Source organism: Mustelus asterias, chromosome 2, assembly GCF_964213995.1.
Source record: "Mustelus asterias chromosome 2, sMusAst1.hap1.1, whole genome shotgun sequence".
Classification (NCBI taxonomy): Eukaryota; Metazoa; Chordata; class Chondrichthyes; order Carcharhiniformes; family Triakidae; genus Mustelus; species Mustelus asterias.
In genome coordinates this window covers 21,941,072-21,962,467 of record NC_135802.1, presented here as the reverse complement: position 1 = coordinate 21,962,467, position 21,396 = coordinate 21,941,072, and positions in this window count along the sequence as shown.

The following is a 21,396-nucleotide window of genomic DNA, read 5'->3' as shown; positions in this document are numbered from 1 at the left end:
CTGCCTGACACTGCAGACACTTACCACCGCCTGACACTGCAGACACTTACCACTGCCTGACACTGCAGCCAATTACCACTGCCTGACACTCCAGCCACTTACCTCCGCCTGACACTCCAGCCACTTACCACCGCCTGACACTCCAGCCACTTACCACTGCAGCCACTTACTACCGCCTGACACTCCAGCCACTTACCACTGCCTGACACTGCAGCCACTTACTACCGCCTGACACTCCAGCCACTTACCACTGCCTGACACTGCAGCCACTTACTACCGCCTGACACTCCAGCCACTTACCTCCGCCTGACACTCCAGCCACTTATCACCGCCTGACACTCCAGCCACTTACCACTGCCTGACACTGCAGCCACTTACAGCTGCCTGACACTGCAGCCACTTATCACTGCCTGACACCTTTTGCTTTTTTTTTTAAACATCATGCTTGGAAATGTAGCAAATATTTCAGCCGAGTGGGCAGACCGAGAGTGTTTCACAATTGATTTGAGAAAATGACAAGGAACATAGCATCCGCTCACGTTCTGCTCAGAATGTCTGCATTTAGAAAATAAAGCTGGTTGAATCAAAGGTTGGAAACCTGCAGGCGTCGTCCGCTGACAAATCGCTCCTTTTCCGACACGTGTGGCAACGATAACATCGGCTGTAACCCCAGGCCTCATGACTGACAGGGCACATGATGCAGGGGGCAATGCAGGGAAACCTCGCGGCTTAGAAAAATCTGGCAGCCATTTTGATTTTCTCCTCCCTGTTTTGGTAACTAAGACGGATGAACAGGCAACGGAAAGCAGAATTAATTTACAAACAGTGGGTGGGATTTTCCGGCCACGCCCGCCCCAGAACCGGAAAATCCCGCCCGAGGTCAACAAACCTTTGCATGGTCTGCCCCCACAGCCCACTCCGATCCCTGTGACTGGCGGGTTGGGAAAACTCCCCCCAGTATCTCAAACATAGAATAGATCACTTTCTTTGTGTAGCGATAAGAATTACGGCATTAACTTTTAACTGGCACAATGCTCCAAAACGAATAAACACTTAATTCTCCCCCAGCAGAAATGCAGATATTATTCTGAGGAGTTGTCATTTTTCAGGGTAATTCTGATGGATGTGAAGTGAAAGGTATATGACTGGACTCACCATCATTACACGCTCTGCGCTTGTTCCTTTATTTAACGCAGAGACCTTTTCTGAGCTGTAATAAAAATAGAAAATGCCAGGCAGAGACAGGGCCGGGGTTTTACAGGCTTGCGATGGCCGGAGCAAGCCGGTATGATCGTGCAAGCGCCGAGAATTCAGGATCGCGCCCGATTTCTTGGCTCCCGCGATTTTATGAGAGCCGGGTTTCCGGCACGATCAGCCTCTTGCTGGAAATGGGCTGAATAATTTATGTAAATAAATTACATTGTTAATTTACATGTCTTCAGTGACCCCGGCTCTAAATCATCGGGCTCGCCTGCCTTTATGAGAAAACACCTGTTCCCCACGAATGGGGAACAGTCGTGTTGGCCTCGCCGGTGGAACCGGAGGCCATTGAGGCTCCCTGAGAAGGCCGAGGGCAAGGGAGGGTGCCTCTTGGGCAGTGCCAGCCAGGCAGTGCTAGCCTGGCACCTTGGCACTGCCAGCCTGGCGCTCGGGGCTTAAAGGGGATGGGGCCAAGGGAGGGCGGGGCCTGAAGGGGGTGCCCGATTGGAGGGTGGTGGAAGGGGGCTGCTGCGCACTCCGCCTGCGATCGGATTGAGGGGGGAGGGGGGGTTTACTGCTGCTCTGCAGGTGATCAGTGGGGGCAGGGAGGGGGGCCCACTCTACATCGCAATGGAGGAGGGGGGCATGATTGGTCTGGGTGGGCAGAGGGTTGATAGGGGCTGCATTTCAGGTGGTGTGGTGCTCCCAATTGGCCTTGGGCCCCTGCGATTGTGGGGGAGTGTTTGTTGAGGCTACCTGCAGTAGCAGTGGCCTGACAGCCTGTCAGACCTCTGCTGCTGCTATTGTGCATGTGCAGAATCAGAGGTCTGCGCATGCGCAATAGCTCCTTCAGCAGGCTGGCAAATTAACTACAGCCCAGTGCCTCGAGCAGATAGAAATGGTCTGGACCATTTTTTAAAGCACTATGTGGACAAGATTGGGCATGAAAACTCACCCAAAATATGCTTCTGCAACTCTCCCATTTTTACACTAGCTGGGTACTTTGAATCATTCTCGTAAAAATTCCCCCCAGGGAGTCTGGTAGTATCTGTGGAAAGAGAAACAGTGTTAATGTTTTGATTCCGAATGACTGCTTCAGATACCAGACATCACTGTGTCCAGTCAGCAGGCCCAGACAAGGGGGAATGAAGGTTTGCTGGTGGTGAGGGGTGGGCGGGGGAGCTGGGTTGGGTAGGCCAGGAGCCAGGGGAAATGTAGGGGGGGGGGGAAGTGAAGGACTTTGAAGGGGTTTCCAATGGGCACAGGAGCTGAAGGAGTCATTGACATCAGCGCTGGGAAGTTACCTGCCAGCCTTTACACTCGACGCCAGTCTCAGTTTGCTGTTTGAACAGTGGCGAATAGGATGGGAGCGGGAAGAAATCCTGTGGTAGCCATTAACTGGCTACTTAAGGGCCACACGTGGCTCACTGGCTGGTGGACAGGGATGCCCAACTCCTCCCCTGCTGGGTATAAAACTGTTGCGGAGCAGGGTGCAGGGTGGGTGAGCTCTGGCAATGACACCCATGGCAGGTGGAGGTTAATTAAAGGTCAATTGAATCAGCACACTAAAGGATTCTTGGATATTTTATTGGCAGTTCCGGGGCTTGTTTGTGTGGGAGTTCCCACAGTGTGGGAAAGCATTGTAAATGCCAGGTGTATTGGCAGTGTCAGTCTGTGTAACTGTGAGAGAGAGGGAGGATGGAAAAATACTGAAAAGCTTGTTTTTATCAGCAAGACCTTTATGAGAGCAGCCAATCTGAAGTGAAATAGGAGACAGATCCTGAGCCCAGTCAGCAATAGTCCAGAGGAACACTCTGCACTCAGGTATCAATGGGTAATTAACCTCACAGCCCCCCCCAATGTGGAACATTTTCTTCATTCATTGTTGGGATGTGGATATCACTGACCAGGCCAGCATTTATTACCCATCACTAATTGTCCTTGTGAAAGGGGTGGTGAGCCACCATCTTGAGCCGCTGCAGTCCATGTGGTGTAGGTACACCCACAGTGCTGATAGGGAGGGAATTGCAGAGAATAGAGGGATATGGTCCCTGGAAGGGTCGGGGGTTTTAGTTCAGTCGGGCAGCATGGTCGGTGCAGGCTTGGAGGGCCGAAGGGCCTGTTCCTGTGCTGTAATTTTCTTTGTTCTTTGTTCTTTGATTTTGACCCAGAGATAGTGAAAGAACGGTGATTTATTTCCAAGTCAGGATGATGAGTGACATGGAGCGGAATGTGCAGGGGGTGGTGTTCCCATGTGTCTGCTGCTCTTGGCCTTCGAGATGATAGTGGTCGTGGGTTTGGAAGGTGCTGCCTAAGGAACCTTGCTGAGTTCCCACAGTGCATCTCGTAGATGGGACACATTACGCCACTGAGTTGATTTGATTTGATTTATTATTGTCACATGTATTAGTACACAGTGAAAAATATTGTTTCTTGCACGCTATACAGACAAAGCACACCGTCCATGGAGAAGGAAATGAGAGAGTGCAGAATGCAGTGATCGGTCATAGCTAGGGTGTAGAGAAAGATCAACTTAATGTGAGGTAGGTCCATTCAAAAGTCTGATGGCAGCAGGGAAGAAGCTGTTCCTCAGTCGGTTGGTACGTGACCTCAGACTTTTGTATCTTTTTCCTGACGGAAGAAGGTGGAAGAGAGAATGTCCGGAGTGCGTGGGGTCCTTAATTATGCTGGCTGCTTTGCCGAGGCAGCGGGAAGTGTAGACAGAGTCAATGGATGGGAGGCTGGTTTGCATGATGGATTAGGCTACATTCACGACCTTTTGTAGTTCCTTGTGGTCTTGGGCAGAGCAGGGGCCATACCAAGCTGTGATACAACCAGAAAGAATGCTTTCTATGTTGCATTTGTAAAAGTTGGTAAGAGTCATAGCTGACATGCCAAATTTCCTGAGTCTTCTGAGAAAGTAGAGGCGTTGGTGCGCTTTCCTAACTATAGTGTCGGCATGGGGGGGACCAGGACAAGTTGCTGGTGATCTGGACACCTAAAAACTTGAAGTTCTCGACCCTTTCTACTTCGTCCCCATTGATGTAGACGGGGCATGTTCTCCTTTACGCTTTCTGAAGTTGATGACAATATCCTTCATTTTGTTGATATTGAGGGAGAGATTATTGTTGCTGCACCAGTTCACCAGATTCTCTATCTCATTCCTGTACTCTGTCTCATCATTGTTTGAGATCCGACCCACTACTGTGGTGTCATCAGCAAACTTGAAAATCGAATTGGAGGGGAATTTGGCTGCACAGCCATAGGTGTATAAGCAGTATAGTAAAGGGCTGAGAACACAGTGTTGTGGGGCACCGGTGTTGAGGATGATCATGGAGGAGGTGTTGTTGCCTATCCTTACTGATTGTGGTCTGTGGGTTAGGAAGTTCAGGATCCAGTCACAGAGGGAGGAGCCGAGGCCCAGGCCATGGAGTTTGGAGATAGGTTTCGTGGGAATAATGGTGTTGAAGGCTGAGACGTAGTTAATAAATGGGAGTCTGACATAGGTGTCTTTGTTATCTAGGTGTTCCAGGGTTTGGGGGAAGGGCCAGGGAGATGGCATCCGCTGTGGACCTGTTGCAGCAGTAGGCAAACTGTACTGGATCCAGGTACTCTGGGAGGCTGGAATTGATTCGTGCCATGACTAGCCTTCCGAAGTGTCGGTGGTGGTGGGATCGAATGTTTGTGGATAGGGTGACAATCAAGCGGGCTGCTTTGTCTTTGATGGTGTTGATCTTCTTGAATGTTGTTGGAGCTGCACCTATCCAGGTAAGTGGAGAGTATTCCATCACACTCCAAAAGTAAAGTAAAAATGGTGCTGAACATTGTGCAGTCACTGTGCAAACATCCTCACTTCTGACCTTATGACAGAAGAAAGGCCATTGATGAAGCAACTGAAGATGGTTGTGACGAGGACACTAACCTGAGGAACTCCTGCAGTGGTGTCCTGGAGCTGAGATGATTGACCTCCAACCACCACAACCAGGTGTGACTCCAACCAGTGGAGAGTTTTCCCCCAATTCTCATTGATTCCAGTTTTGCTGGGGCTCCTTGATGCCACACTCGGTCAAATGTGGCCTTGATGTCAAGGGCAGTCACTCTCACCTCACCTCTGGAATTCAGCTCTTTTTTCCAAGTTTGAACCAAGGCTGTAATGAGGTCAGGAGCTGAGTGACCCTGGCGAAACCCAAACTGGGCGTCTCTGAGCAGGTTATTCCTAGTAAGAAGTTTAACAACACCAGGTTAAAGTCCAACAGGTTTATTTGGTAGCAAAAGCCACACAAGCTTTCGGCGCTCTTAGCCCCTTCTTCAGGTGAGTGGGAATTCTGTTCACAAACAGAGCTTATAAAGACACAGACTCAATTTACATGAATAATGGTTGGAATGCGAATACTTACAACTAATCAAGTCTTTAAGAAACGAAACAATGTGAGTGGAGAGAGCATCAAGACAGGCTAAAAAGATGTGTATTGTCTCCAGACAAGACAGCCAGTGAAACTCTGCAGGTCCACGCAACTGTGGGAGTTACAAATAGTGTGACATGAACCCAATATCCCGGTTGAGGCCGTCCTCGTGTGTGCGGAACTTGGCTATCAGTTTCTGCTCAGCGACTCTGCGCTGTCGTGTGTCGCGAAGGCCGCCTTGGAGAACGCTTACCCGAATATCAGAGGCCGAATGCCCGTGACCGCTGAAGTGCTCCCCAACAGGAAGAGAACAGTCTTGCCTGGTGATTGTCGAGCGGTGTTCATTCATCCGTTGTCGCAGCGTCTGCATAGTTTCCCCAATGTACCATGCCTCGGGACATCCTTTCTTGCAGCGTATCAGGTAGACAACGTTGGCCGAATTGCAAGAGTATGTACCGTGTACCTGGTGGATGGTGTTCTCACGTGAGATGATGGCATCTGTGTCGATGATCCGGCACGTCTTGCAGAGGTTGCTGTGGCAGGGTTGTGTGGTGTCATGGTCACTGTTCTCCTGAAGGCTGGGTAGTTTGCTGAGGACAATGGTCTGTTTGAGGTTGTGCGGTTGTTTGAAGGCAAGAAGTGGGGGTGGGGATGGCCTTGGCGAGATGTTCGTCTTCATCAATGACATGTTGAAGGCTCCGGAGGAGATGCCGTAGCTTCTCCGCTCCGGGGAAGTACTGGACAACGAAGGGTACTCTGTCCACTGTGTCCCGTGTTTGTCTTCTGAGGAGGTCGGTGCGGTTTTTCGCTGTGGCGCGTTGGAACTGTTGATCAATGAGTCTAGCGCCATATCCTGTTCTTATGAGGGCATCTTTCAGCGTCTGGAGGTGTCTGTTGCGATCCTCCTCATCCAAGCAGATCCTGTGTATACGGAGGGCTTGTCCGTAGGGGATGGCTTCTTTAACGTGTTTAGGGTGGAAGCTGGAGAAGTGGAGCATCGTGAGGTTATCCGTGGGCTTGCGGTACAGTGAGGTGCTGAGGTGACCGTCCTTAATGGAGATGCGTGTGTCCAAGAATGCAACCGATTCCGGAGAGTAGTCTATGGTGAGCCTGATGGTGGGATGGAACTTGTTGATGTCATCATAGAGTTGTTTCAGTGATTGTTCACCATGAGTCCAAAGGAAGAAAATGTCATCGATGTATCTAGTGTATAGCATCGGTTGAAGGTCCCGTGCGGTGAAGAAGTCTTGTTCGAACCTGTGCATGAAGATGTTGGCATATTGAGGTGCGAATTTGGTCCCCATGGCTGTTCCGTGTGTCTGGATGAAGAACTGGTTGTTGAAGGTGAAGATATTGTGGTCCAGGATGAAGCGGATGAGATGTAAAATTGCATCTGGAAACTGGCAGTTATTCCTGAGCAGATGCTGCTTGATAGCACTGTTGATGACCCGTTCCATCACTTTACTGATGATCAAGAGTAGACTGATTGGGCGGTAATTGGCTGGGTTGGATTTGTCCTGTTTCTTGTGTACAGGACATACCTGGGCAACTTTCCACATTGCCAGGTAGGTGCCAGTATTGTAGCTGTACTGGGACAGCTTGTCTAGGGGCGCCGCGAGACTTGCTATTTATGATGTGTGACACACAAGTAGTCCTGTGTTGCAGCTTCACCAGGTTGACACCTCATTTTATAGGTGTGTCTGGTGTTGCTCCTGGCATGCCCTCCTGTACTCCTCATTGAATCTGGGTTGGTAGTAACGGTAGAGCGGGGGATATGCCAGGACATGAGGTTACAGATTGTGGTTGAGTACAATTCTGCTGCTGCGGATGACACACAGTGGGGGCGGCATGGTGGCGCAGTGGTTAGCACTGCTGCCTCACAGCGCCACGGCCCTGGATTCGATTCCCTGCTTTAGTGACTGTGTGGAGTCTGCACATTCTCCCCATGTCTGCGTGAGCCTCCTCCAGGTGCTCCGATTTCTTCCCAGTCCGAAAGACGTGCTGGTTAGGTGCATTGGCCATGCTAAATTCTCCCTTAGTGTACCCGAACAGGCGCTGGAGTGTGGCGACTCGGGGATTTTCACAGTAACTTCATTGCAGTGTTAATATAAGCCAACTTGTGGCACAAATAAATAAACTTTAAGCTTAAAAAAAACAGGCCTCATGGTTACCCAGCTTAGAGCTTCCAGATCTGTTTGAAATCTGTTCCATTATCATGGAGGTAGTGCCACACAACGCAGTGTTGGGGGGGGTGGGAGGGGGAGTTATGGTTACAATTTCAGCTCATACACACTCAGCTGCACTGCTCTATGGGCCTTTGCATCATATCATTCAATCATATTTTCAGTACAGTCTCTATTTCAGGTCTGCAATATTTTTTTTCTGGCATTTAATGCTTTCAAAGTTGGTGTTCAGCGTTACCAACATAAACGAAGGTTTAATTAAGCTGCAGTTTTGAGTGATAAAGTGAAGCCAATTGTTCTGTTGTGTAAATTGGCCTTGAGGAGTGCTGTGTCTTATCTTGCAGAATAGACAGGAGTATTTAAATGGGCTAATTTGTCTTCCTGTGTTTGTGTAGATGGATGCTGTCAGTTGCTGGTGTGATCTTTTAATTCGAAGGTTTTAACCACTGTGATGATGTTATTTTTAAGAATATTTTTGGCAACATAATGATATTTTGTGCATGTCCAAGATTAATTAAAAAGGGGGAAGGTTAATAGAAACAGCTCGTCTGTGAGAGCTGAGAGATAAAAGGGTAAAGGTGATAGGTTCATGCATTTGTAATGAGAGCCTGCGGTGAGGTTGAATTCACAAGTAAATAGTTTGGGTTTCCATGGGATTTGGATTTTCAGCTGTCAAATTTCAAAGGGAAGGTATGAAGTGACAAGGAACTTTTACAATTTACAGAGGTTTCATACGTAAACAGGGGAAGATATATTAAATGTTATTGACCCGAAAGTGAAGGTGACAGGAGAGCAGAGAAGATTTTTATATTTTGGAAATGTATTCAGGTGATGAAGGAGCAACGCTCTGAAAGCTCATGATGCCAAATAAACCTGTTGGGCTTAACCTGGTGTTGTGAGACTTCTTACTGTGCTCACCCCAGTCCAACGCCGGCATTTCCACATCATCCCTAAGATATCAGATAGGCTGATTTCAATAACATGGGAGAACTTACAAAAAATCCAATCACAAGGGATGGAGTATTAGAGAAACTCAAGAGGCTAAAGGTGGACAAGTCACCAGGACCCGATGAATTGTGCGCTAGGGTTTTAATGGGAGCAGCTGTAGATATAGTGGACCCATTGGTTGAAACTTTTCATAACATGCTAAGTTCTGGAAGGGTACTAGAAAATTGGAAAACAGCCAATGTGATGCTCTTGTTCAAAAAGGGAGAAAGGCAGAAGGCAAGGCCAGTTAATTTAACATCCATTATTGGCAAGATGCCGATGTCAATAATCAAAGAGGAAATAGCCAATCATTTAGGAAAGCTGAATACAATCAAACCTAGTCAACATTGCTTCGTGTAAGATAAATCATGTTTGACAAATTTGCTCAAATTTTTTGTGGATGTAACAGGGGAAGTAGATAGAGGGGAATCTGTAGATGTTGTGTATTTAGATTTCCAAAAGGAATTTGACAAGGTACCGCGTGAGAGGCTGGTGCATATAGTAAAAGTCCATGGAATTGGAGGAGGCGTGTTAGCATAGATTGAAAACTGGCTGTCACTGATGCACTATCAATCGAGCCGAGACTAGTTGAGAGCAAGACAAACAGGCTTTTATTGGCAAGAACTTGGAGCCATCCCTGTCGGTGATCGGGTCTGAACTGAGAGCAAGGGGGAGGAGCCACTGCCTTTATACCCAGACCAGGGGGAGGGGACTTGGGCAGAACCAACAGGGATGTGCCACATATACAGGTAATGAGAAATACTAACTACAGTGGTTAACCACCACAGATAACAGATAACGGTTTACCACAGTCACATAGAAAACAGAGAGTTGGAATAAATGGGTCCGTTTCAGAGTGGAAAGATGTAACTAGTGGAGAACCGCAGGGATCAGTTCCTGGCCTGCAATTGTTCACCATTTACATTAATAACTTAGAGGAAGGGACAGAATGCAAGGTTTCCAAATTTGGTGATGATATGAAACGAGGTGGAAGGGCATGCTGTGATGAGGATAATGTGATTCTTCAGCGGAATTATAGATAGATTGCGTGACTAGGTGAAAACCTGGCAAATGGAATTTAACGTGAGGAAGTGTGAAGTCATGCACTTTGTTAGGAGGAATCAAAGGGCAGATTATTATCTAAATCAAGACAGACTCACTATGTGAATGAATTACAGAAGGATCTAGGTGTTCTAGTGCATGAATAACTAGAGGGCGAGAGGGCTATGGAGAAAGGGCACAGAAAAGGAATTAAGGCTGGCATAGATCAGCCATGATTGCAATGAATAGTGGGGCAGACTAGAAGGATCTAGTGGTCTACTCCTGCTTCTATTTCTTGTTTCCTTGTCTGCTTTCAAAATACAAAAAAGTTATGATCAGTAAGACAGGTTTCCCTCTGGAATCTGGTTTGTTCAGTAAATAATCATTATATTGCTATTCCTTCGCAGTCGCTGGGTCAGAATCCTGGAATTCCCTCCCTAACGGCATTGTGGGTCAACCCACAGCACGTGGACTGCCGCGATTCAAGAAGGCAGCTCACCACCACCTTCTCAAGAGCAACTAGGGATGGGTTATAAATACTGGCCAGCCAGCGACGCCCATGTCCCACGAATAGATAAAAAAACCCATCAGTGTCAGTCGTGAGAGAAATGAAACTCACTTTGCAAATAATTTACTCCAAGTCCAATTCTGAAGTAGCAAACACTTTTATTTAACGTTCTTGCAAGAGTGGGTGACCAGCAAATAGGCACACCCTGGAGTAAATCTCATATATTTTATACAATTTCTTTGTGTCTCTCAATCCCTCCCCTTCCCCACAATTGGTGTTTTTGTTATCGGATCTCACCTATCATAAGCCCTAGGTTTACTCCGCCTTTGTTTCCTGCCCCTTGCTACCCAGCTTGGCAGTCCCCGTTCGTATTTACTTTGTCCCTTATTTGGCTGTTCCCTCCCATCCTTATCTCCCATTTTCGCGCCACTTTCTGTGTGAATGCCCACAGTGTACGTGACGAGCTGCAGTACTGGCTTCCCTTTGTTTCAGCCAGTTTAACCCTTTCCTTGTTCAACAGAATTCAGTCTGTCCATACCTTATCAGTTGTCTTGTGATTCTCCTGCAGAAGCAACATTCTTATCTGTTTTTCACAGTCGTAACACTATGGCACTAATATAAAAGGGAGTGTCGGTTTCTTTCCCTAAAGGACATTAGTAAACTAGCTGGGTTTCTGTGACAATGCGACAACTTCTATTGTCACTTCGACTGAAGCCAGGTTTTAAGAACATATAAACGTAAGAACAAAGAGAAAGAGTAGGCCATTCAGCCCCTCGAGCCTGCTCCACCATTTAATACAATCGCGGCTGATCCCATCTTGGCCTCAACTCCATTTTCCTGCTCATCCTCCATAACCTTCAACCCATTATTAACTAAAAATCTGTCCTTAAATTTACTCAATGCCCCGGCATCCACTGCACTGTAGGGTAGAATTCCACAGATTCACCACCCTTTGAGATTTTCTCCTCATCTCTGTTTAAAACCTGCTAGCCCTTAGCCTAAAACTATGACCTCCTGTTCTAGATTGCCCCAAAAGAGGAAACATCCTCTCCGCATCTACTTTATCAATGCCTTTTATCATCTTAAATACCTCAAATAGATCTCTTCTCATTCTTTTAAACTCTAGAAAGTACAGGCCTAAACTGCTCAATCTCTCTTCATATGACAAACCCCTCATCTCTGGAGTCAATCTAGTGAACCTTCTCTGAACTGCCTCCAATACCACTACATCCTCCCTCAAATAAGGGGACCAGAATTTTACACAATACTCCAGGTGTGGTCTCACCAATGCCCTGTATAGTTGCAGCGACACTTCCTTACATTTACACGCTATTCCTTTAGCTACAAATGCCAAAATTCCATTTGCTTTCCTTATTACCTGCTGTACCTGCATACCAGTTTTCTGTGACTCATGCACGAGGGCACCCAGATTCATCTGCATTGAAGCACCCCAAAGTCTCTTTCCATTTAGATAATAACCATTTTTCCAACAAAAATGGATAATCTCACACTTATCCACATTAAACTCCATCTGCCACATTTTGGGCCACTCACCTAACCTATCTACAACATAGAAGCATAGAAACATAGAAGATAGGAGCAGGAAGAGGCCATTTGGCCCTTCGAGCCTGCTCAGCCATTCATCACGATCATGGCTGATCGTCCAACTCAATAGCCTAATCCTGCTTTCTCCCCATCACCTTTGATCCCATTCGCCCCAAGTGTGATATCCAGCTGCCTCTTGAATATATTCAATGTTTTGGCATCTACTTCCTGTGGTAATGAATTCCACAGGCTCACCACTGTTTGGGTGAAGAAATGTCTCCTCATCTCCGTCCAAAATGGTCCACCCCGAATCCTCAGACTGTGATCTCTGGTTCTGGACTCCCCCACCATCGGGAACATCCTCCCTGCATCTACCCTGTCTAGTCTTCGTAGAATTTTATAAATCTCTATGAGGTCCCTCCTCATTCATCTGAACTCCAGCGAAAACAATCCTAGCCTAGTCAATCTCTCCTCATACATCAGTTCCGCCATCCCCGGAATCAGCCTGGTAAACCTTCGCTGCACTCCCTCAAGAGCAAGAACATCCTTCCTCTGAAAAGGAGACCAAAACTGCACGCAACACCCTAGGTGTGGCCTCACCAAGGCCCTGTATAATTGCAACAACACATCCCTGCTCCTGTACTCGAAACCTCTCGCAATGAAGGCCAGCATGCCATTTATCTTCTTTACCGCCTGCTGCACCTGCATGCTTATCTTCAGTGACTGGTGCACAAGGACACCCAGGTCCCGCTGCACACTCCCCTCTCCCAATTTTCAGCCATTCAGGTAATGATCTGCCTTCTTGTTTTTGCTTCCAAAGTGAATAACCTCACACTTATCCAAATTATACTGCATCTGCCATTGATTAGCCCACTCACCCAACCTGTCCAGATCATTCTGAAGGATCTCTGCATCCTCATGACAGTTCCCACCCAACTTGGTATCATCTGCAAACCTTGAGATGTTTCATTTTGTTTCCTCATCCAAATCATTAATATATATTGTGAACAGCTGGGGTCCCAGCACTGATCGCTGTGCACCCCACGCTGCCTGCCAATTTGAAAAGCACCCATTAATTCCTACTCTTTGTTTCCTCCCTGCCAACCAGTTTTCTATCCATCTCAATACACTTCCCCCAATCCCATGTGCTTTAACCTTCCATGATAATCTCTTGTGCAGGACTTTGTCAAACTCTTTCTGAAAGTCCAAATATACTACATCTATTGGTTCCCCCTTGTCAACTCTACTAGTTACATCTTCAAAGAATTCCAACAGATTTGTCAAGCATGATTTCACCTTCATAAATCCATGCTGACTCTGTCTGATCCTGCCACTGCTTTCTAAATGCTCCGCTATAAGGTCCTTGATAATGGATTTGAGAATTTTCCCCACTATCGATGTTAAGCTTACTGGTCTATAATTTTCTGTTTTCACTCTACCTCCCTTTTTGAATATTGGAGTGACATTCACTACCCTCCAATAGAGTCATGGAGTCATAGAGGTTTACAGCATGAAAACAGGCCCTTCGGCCCAACTTGTCCATGCTGCCCTTTTTTTAAACCCCTAAGCTAATCCCAATTGCCTGCATTTGGCCCATATCCCTCTATACCCATCTTACCCATGTAAATGCTTTTTAAAGGACAAAATTGTACCCGCCTCGACTACTACATCTGGAAGCTTGTTCCTCTGTGTGAAAAAATTGCCCCTCTGGATACTTTTGTATCTCTCCCCTCTCACCTTAAGCCTATGCCCGCTAGTTTTAGACTCCCCTACCTTTGGGAAAAGATATTGACTATCTACCTTGTCTATGCCCCTCATTATTTTATAGACCTCTATAAGGTCACCCCTCAGCCTTCTATGCTCCAGAGAAAAAAGTCCCAGCCTATCAAGCCTCTCCTTATAACTCAAACCATCAAGTCCCGGTAGCATCCTAGTAAATCTTTTCTGCACTCTTTCTAGTTTAATAATATCCTTTCTATAATAGGGTGACCAGAACTGTACACTGTTCTCCAACTGTGGCCTTAACAATATCTTGTACAACTTCAACAAGACGTCCCAACTCCTGTATTCAATGTTCTGACCAATGAAACCAAGCATGCCGAATGCCTTCATCGCCACTCTGTTCACCTGTGACTCCACTTTCAAGGAGCTATGAACATATACCCCTAGATCTCTTTGTTCTGTAACTCTCCCCATCGCCCTACCATTAACTGAGTAAGTCCTGCCCTGGTTCAATCGACCAAAATGCATCATCTCGCATTTATCTAAATTAAACTCCATCTGCCATTCATCAGCACACTGGCCCATTTGATCAAGATCCCGTTGCAATTGGAGATAACTTTTTTCACTATTAATATAAATGACAAATAACAGTCGACATAGCACTGGTCCCTGAGGCACACTGCTGGTCACAGGCCTCCAGTTTGAAAAACACCCCTCTGGTTTCTGTGAAGAAGCCAATTTTGTATTCATTTAGAAACCTCATCTGGATCCCGTGGGATTTAGCCTTATGCAACAACCTACCATGTGGAGTTGGCAAAGGCCTTGCTAAAGTCCATGTAGCCAACATCAACTGCACTGCCCTCACCTACCTTCTTGGTTATCCCTTCAAAAAACTCAATCAAATTTGTGAGACATGAGTTTCCACTCACAAAGCCATGCTGACTGTCCCTAATCAGTCCTTGCATCTCTAAATGCCTGTAGATCCTGTCTCTCAAAATACCTTCCAACAACGTATCCACCACAGATGTGAGGCTCACCAGCCTGTAGTTCCCAGTCTTTTCCCTGCAGCCCTTTTTAAACAAAGGCACAACATTTGCCACTCTCCAATCTTCACGCACCTCACCCGTGATTATCGATGATTCAAATATCTCTGCTCGGGGACACGCAATTTCCTCCCCAGCCTCCAACAATGTCCTGGGATACACTTCATCAGGTCCCAGGGATTTATCTACCTTGATGTGCTTTAAGACTTCCAGCACCCCCTCCTCTGTAATACGTACACTCCTCAAGACATCACAATTTATTTCCCCAAGTTCCCTAACATCCATGCTTTTCTCAACAGTAAATACTGATGAGAAATATTCATTTAGGATCTCACCCATTTCTTGTGGATTCGCACATAGATGACCTTGTTGATCCTTAAGAGGCCCTACTCTCTCCCTTGTTACTCTTTTGCCCTTTATGTATTTGTAGAAGCTCTTTGGACTCTCCTTTGCCATAGCTACCAAAATAATCTCGTGTCTCCTTTTTGCCCTCCTGATTTCTCCCTTAACTCTACTCCTATACCCCCTATACTCTTCAAGGGATTCACTTGATTCCAGCTGCCTATGCACGTCATGTGCTTCCTTCTTCTTCTTGACCAGGGCCTCAATATCCCGAGTCATCCAGGGTTCCAGACTTCTGCCAGCCTTGCCTTTCACTCTAAGAGGAATGTGCTGACCCTGAACCCTGGTTAACACACTTTTGAAAGCCTCCCACTTACCAGACATCCCTTTGCCTTCCCACAGACTCCCCTAATTAACTTTTGAAAGCTCCTGCCTGATACCATCAAAATTGGCCTTGCCCCAATTTAGAATTTTAACTTTTGGACAATCTGCAGGGACTGTTCCAGAGTCGATAGAATCCTGGAAGATGACCACCAATGCATCCACTATTTCTACAGCCACTTCCTTAAGTATTCTGGGATGTAGATTATCAGTCCCTGGGGGTTTATCCACCTTCAATCCCATCAACTTTCCCAGTACCATTTCTCTACTAATATTGATCTCCCTCAGTTCTTCCCTTTCACTAAATCTTGCATTCTTTAACATTTGTAAACAACCATTTGTAAATTTCATACATCTTTATTGCAACTTACTATCCCATCTATTTTAGTATCATTTGAAAATAGAAACATAGAAACAAAGAAAACTGCAGCACAAAGGCGGCACGGTAGCACAGTGGTTAGCACTGCTGCTTCACAGCTCCAGGGTCCCGGGTTCGATTCCCGGCTCGGGTCACTGTCTGTGTGGAGTTTGCACATTCTCCTCGTGTCTGCGTGGGTTTCCTCCAGGTGCTCTGGTTTCCTCCCACAGTCCAAAGATGTGCGGGTTAGGTTGATTGGCCAGGTTAAAAATTGTCCCTTAGAGTCCTGGGATGCATAGGTTAGAGGGATTAGTGGGTAAAATATGTGGGGGTAGGGCCTGGGTGGGATTGTGGTCGGTGCAGACTCGATGGGCCGAATGGCCTCCTTCTGCACTGTAGGGTTTCTATGTTCTAAAACAGGCCCTTCGGCCCCACAAGTTGTGCCGAACATATCCCTACCTTTTAGGCCTACCTATAACCCTCCATCCTATTAAGTCCCATGTACTCATATAGGAGTCTCTTAAAAGACCCTATTGAGTTTGCCTCCACCACCACTGACGGCAGCCGATTCCACTCGCCCACCACCCTCTGTGTGAAAAACTTCCCCCTAACATTTCCCCTGTACCTACCCCCAGCACCTTAAACCTGTGTCCTCTTGTAGCAGCCATTTCCACCCTGGGAAAAAGCCTCTGAGAGTCCACCCGATCTATGCCTCTCAACATCTTATATACCTCTATTAGGTCTCCTCTCATCCTACGTCTCTCCAAGGAGAAAAGACCAAGCTCCCTCAGCCTATCCTCATAAGGCATGCCACTCAATCCAGGCAACATCCTTGTAAATCTCCTCTGCACCCTTTCAATATTTTCCACATCCTTCCTGTAATGAGGCGACCAGAACTGAGCACAGTACTCCAAGTGGGGTCTGACGAGGGTCTTATATAGCTGCATCATTATCCCCGGACTCCTAAACTCAATCCCTCGATTGATAAAGGCCAGCACACCATACGCCTTCTTAACCACCTCCTCCACCTGCGGGGCCGATTTCAGAGTCCTATGGACCTGGACCCCAAGGTCCTTCTGATCCTCTACCGTCATAAGAATTTAGCAGTAATACCTTCTATCTCTGTATCCAAGTTATTAATATAGATTATAAATAGTTGGGGCCCGAGGACTGAGCCCGGTGGCACCCACGAGTTACATCTTACCAACCTGAAAAAGACCCGTTTATCTCAACTCTCAGCCTTCTGTCAGTTAGCCAGTCACCTATCCAAGCTAATAAATTACCCCTAATCCCATGTGCTCTCATCTTGTGCCTTAACCTTCTTTGTGGCACCTTATCAAACACCTTCCTGAAGTCCAATTATACTATATCTACAGGATCCCCATTATCCACTTTGCTTGTTACATCTTCGAAGAACTCTAGCAAATTAGTCAAACACAATTTAACCTTCATAGAACCATACTGACTCTGATGGGTTGTGTTTGACTTTCCAACTATCCTGTTATTACCTCCTTAATAATGGATTCTAACAATTTCCCAACAACAGACGTTAAACTAACTGGTCTAAAGTTTCCTACTTTCTGCCTCCCTCCCTTTTTGAATAAGAGCATTACATTATTTTCCCAATCCACTGGAACCTTTCCCACATCCAAAGAATGTCTAGCCATCGCTGAATCCTCCACTGTCAATATTCTGGGGGTTATCATTGAACACAATCTGCTCTGGACTAGCTATATAGATACTTTTGCTAAAAGATCGGGTCAGAGGAACCCTGCGGCAAGTAACTCACCTCCTGACTCCCCAAAGCCTGTCACCATCTACAAGGCACAAGTCAGGAGTGTAATGGAACACTCTTTACTTGCCTGGATGGGTGCAGCTCCAACAACACTCAAGAAGCTTGACAACATCCAGGACAAAGCAGCCCGCTTGATTGGCACCACATCCACAAACATTCACTCCCTCCACCCCAACAAATAGTTGCAGCACCTACAAGATGCACTGCAGGAATTCACCTCGCTTCCTTCAACAGCAATTTCCAAACTCATGACCACTACCATCTAGAAGGACAAGAGCAGCAGACACATGGGGACACCACTGCCGGGAGTTCCCCTCCAAGTCACCCACCAGACTGATTTGGAAATATATCGCCATTCCTTCACTGTTGCTGGGTCAAAATCCTGGAATTCCTTCCCTAACAGCACTGTGGTTGTGCCTACCCCTCAGGGACTGCAGCATTTCAAGAAGGCAGCTCATCACCACCTTCTCAAGGGCAACTAGGGATGGGCAATAAATGCTGGCCCAGCCAGCGACACCCACCTCCCATAAAAATAAATAAACAAAACTATGTGCGGAGGTGAGAATTGGATGCAGTAAGTTAGGTGAGGCCTTACCAATGTCTTAAAGAAGGACACAACAGAATTCTTTGTTTTGTATTGTGTGGTCCTAGATCTACATCCTAATATGTGGGCGCAACTTTCATTCTAGCATCTTTGCACGAATCATGGATCTTTAGAAATCCTAACCGTCAGGGATCTTTACCTCTCTGTACATGAGTCCAGAGCCCAGCATGGTATACACACATGAGGCACTCACTCTAAACACGTACATTGTATTACATTTATCTGAATGCCATCTGCCAGATATGGACTCATTCCTACATTGCATCCAGGTCAGATTCTTATTTCTCCTCATTGGTTCTGAAAGCTCGACAGTTCTTCATGTTATCCACAAACATGTAAGACCCATCACTACCTTTATCCAGGTCAGTGACATAAGTTGTGAAGAGTAACAACGAAGTTTATACAGCATCATCAAAATAGTAAAGCATCCCATCAGATGGTTTATAAAATCATAGAATCTTACAGTGCAGAAGGAGGCCATTGGGTCCATCGAGTCTGCACTGACGACAATCCCACCCAAGCCCTATCCCCATAACCCCATGCATTTACCCTAGCTAGTCCTCCTCATGCTAAGTGGCAATTTAGCATGGCCAATCCACCTAACCCCCACATCTTTGGACTGTGGGAGGAAACCGGAGCACCTGGAGGAAACCCACGCAGACACGGGGAGAATGTGCAAACTCTACACAGACAGTGACCCAAGCTGGGAATTGAACCCGGGTCCCTGGCACTGCGAGGCAGCAGTGCTAACCACAGTGCCACCGTGCCACGTACATTTTGGTGTCAAAATGTGACACCAAGCCCATAACGAGATACTAAGATCGAAACCTTGGCCACAATGCTAGGTTTAAATGGACAACTTAAAAGGAGGAGAGAAAGGTAGAAAGGTGAGAGGTTTAAGGAGGAAATTCCAGAGTTTATGGCCAAGGCAGGTAAAGGTACAATTGACGCTGGTGAAGCGATTCCAGTAATGGAGGAATGTGGAGATTTTGAAAGGCTGTAGGACAGCGAGAGGTAACAGAGATGGGGATGGACATATTTGAAAACAAGGTTGAGAATTTTAAAACTCAATCATGGGTGAATGATGACCAATGTACGTTAGTGAGCACAGAAATGATGTGAACTACTGATCTCCACCTGGAGCCAATCTTTGGGTGCAGCTACCAGCATTAATGAAAATCCTCTGCCAATCCATTCTCCATCTACCCTAGGATCTGCCCTACAATCCTACAGGACTCTAGTTTGGGAATCGATTGCGACTCACCATGTTGAAAGATTTTTGAAAGCCCAAATATGCAATGGGTGACTTTAACCTGATTTGCCCAGTAGAAAAGTGGGCGGGCATGCGATTAAAATCAGACAGGAGATTTCTCTGTTCATCTCCCACACTTCTTGCTGTCTTCCATTTTAACCCAGTCTCTGAGCAACTGGCAAGGACACCATCCTGAAGCTGATTGGGGTCTGATAATGATACTGAAACCTGACTAAAGTTCTCACGTTTGAGTGGGGAAACCCTTGCTGTATATTGATCAACATATTGATCCAGGTTAAAAAGGTAGAGAGGTCTTCACCTCTCCCTGAACACCAGGCTGTTATATACTTAAGTAGTTGCATGATTGCTTTAAGAACTGATCACATGATATGATAGCGCTGTCATTAGGGTGTTGCACAGGCTGCTGATCACTTTCAGTTTTTATTCTGTGCAGCAGAGAACATCTCTTTCAATAAACCTTGTTATTTTTTGAATTTACATATGCAAACCACATTTTTAATTTTTGTTTAAAACCCATAACCCCTAACACAGTTAGGACATCACACAGACCCTCCTGAAATTCCCCTCCATCTGACTTACCTTGTTGCTGATGACCTCCAGTTGGTCGATCGGCTGCTGTGTTTGTTGCAAGTAGGCAGATGACAGGTGATATACAGACAAGGTCTGGAAGTTAACATTAACTATATCTTATGCTGTGGAGATCAGTGGGTGCTTCGCACTCACCTTCCCCCACCCTGCTGCCCACCTGTTGCCTGCTTTGGGATAAAATTGGGCCGACAATGTCTATGAACATTCAAAAATGGTGGGCAGGAAAAGTCACTGGCCCCTGTAGCTGGTTCACACAGTAATGATGTAATATATGATGCTTGGAGGGAATATGCAAACAGACTGAATAGTGACATGGACTAGTTAAGTGAATGAGCAATAAGTTGACAAATGGAGTATAATGCATTGGTAGAATGGATGGAAACGAAGAGTATTTTGTAAAAAGTGACAGATTAGTAAAAGAGGTTTTGCACAGAGACAAGGATGTTCTTGTACGTAAATCATAGAATGCAGGTACAGCAAGTAAGTAGGAAGAAAAATGGCAATTTAACCTTTATTGTAAGCAGGGCGAAACATAATAGTCAGGATATTTTGGTGCTATTATTTAAGCCCATTCTAGAGTACTTGATTCAGTTTGGATCTCCTTATGTAAGGAAGGATTTCCTTGCCTACTTACCAACAAAGATTGACTGGATTGATTCGTGAGATGAGAGAGTTTTCTATGAGGGGCACTTGAGCAGAATTGACCTATACCCTTTGGAGGATAGAGTAGTGAGAGGTGATATCACTGAAATATATAAATTTATTTGAGTGTCTGACAGAGTAGATGCTGACAGCCTGTTTCCCTCGGCTTGAGAGTCTAGGACATGGAGTTATACTCTGAGGGTCAACCATTCAGGACTGATACGAGGAGAAATTAGTTCCGTCAGAGACCATAGAAATAGGAACAAGAGTAGTTCATTCGGCCCCTCGAACCTGCTCCACCATTCGATAGGATGATGGTTGATCTGACATTCTTCACATCCACTTTCCTGCCCTTTCACTGTGAATTCTGATTCCCTTACTGATCAAAAATCTATCTCAGCCTTAAATATACACAGTAAGAAGTCTCACAACACCAGGTTAAAGTCCAACAGGTTTATTTGGAATCACCAGCTTTTAGAGTGCTGCTCCTTCATCAGGTGAGTCCTCCGAAAGCTCGTGATTTCAGATAAACCTGTTGGACTTTAACTTAGTGTTGTGAGACTTCTTACAGTGCCTACCCCAGTCCAACGCCGGCATCTCCACATCTTAAATATACACAATGACTCTACCCTGCCCCCAGCTCTCTGCGGCAAGGAGTTCCAAAGACTCTCAACCTTCTGAGAGAAGAAATTCCTCCTCATCTCAGTCTTAAATTGGCACCCCTTTATTCTGGAACTATGCCCTCTGGTCCGAGGACCCTCCCATGAGGAAGAAAAGTGTT